Below are 1,165 nucleotides of genomic sequence, written 5' to 3'. Positions count from 1 at the left end.
CCCCCCCCCCCCCCCCCGCGCCCTCCGTCGGTCAAGCCAAAAAATAAACAAGAGGGAGAAAAAGGGGAAAAAAGTAGTGCACCTATGAATAGTGGCGATCCAGCAGTGGAAGAAAGAAGAGCTCGAATGTTTATTACTTATTTACACCAACCATGGTGGGGAGTAGTTGGGCGTGGCAGCGTGGACTTACTGTCCCACTTACTCTTCCCCCTCCCCCCCCCCCGTCAGAAAATCTCTGGATCAGCCCCTGTATCATCCTTCTCATAATCATAATCATCATCGTCGTCGTTTCCATCGATCATTTTAATATTTGAAAGCTCAAAAAACTTGAAAGAAATAAAAATCTGAAAATTTGCTACATTATCACTACACCCTCGTATTCGATGTACCACTATTTCTGATCTAATCATTTTCATGAACTACTTTAACATTATCGTAACGGTTGCCATACAGATTGATAGGCCAAGACCTATTATGATTTGATTTGATCATCATTTTTTAATCTTTTAGTCCTATCCCATCATTTTACTCACCAGCATACGGCCAATATGGTTGAGTCTGTAGAGAATACTGTTTCTCCAGACCTGAAGAAAATATAAATAATCATAAAATTTAAGAAGTGAGGAAATAATTATCTATATATAAAGACTATTTTTGCCTACTAGGCCTATGTCTAAAGATATTTAACTTCATCTTTGTTACATTTTTAGTTTTGGTAAAAGAATGCATTTTGGATAAAATTTTGACTGTAGATTATTAGTATTATCGAACAATCATGAACTTACTTGATATGGCTCCCGTTTCTCCATGTACCATTCATTCACAAGTGTCCACTGTTCGCCGCCAGGCGGCCCAGCACGACTGTTGCAGTGCATAAGTCCTGTCATTTCCGTCAGTGTCGACGTGCTTTATAATGATTTCTTAAGAGCAATTATATATCACAGGCCTAGACTGTTGATAGTTTGAGCCGCATGAGTCGACGTTTTCGGTCGTACGTTTGGTTTGTCATAATTCTTTGTTGCCTAGGTATTGGCGCGTTAGAACGCGTTGGTCGCAAAATACGCGGGCGTTAAAATGACGCAACGCACGTGTGTCGTAGCGCTATTACAATCATCACAATATGGCCAAATATATATATATATATAATATTGTGTTAGCCACGCCC

This window comes from Anneissia japonica, unplaced genomic scaffold (assembly GCF_011630105.1).
Source record: "Anneissia japonica isolate Jap-2015-1 unplaced genomic scaffold, ASM1163010v1 scaffold287936_len456577_cov159, whole genome shotgun sequence".
NCBI classification, from domain to species: Eukaryota; Metazoa; Echinodermata; class Crinoidea; order Comatulida; family Comatulidae; genus Anneissia; species Anneissia japonica.
This window is presented reverse-complemented; position numbering follows the sequence as displayed.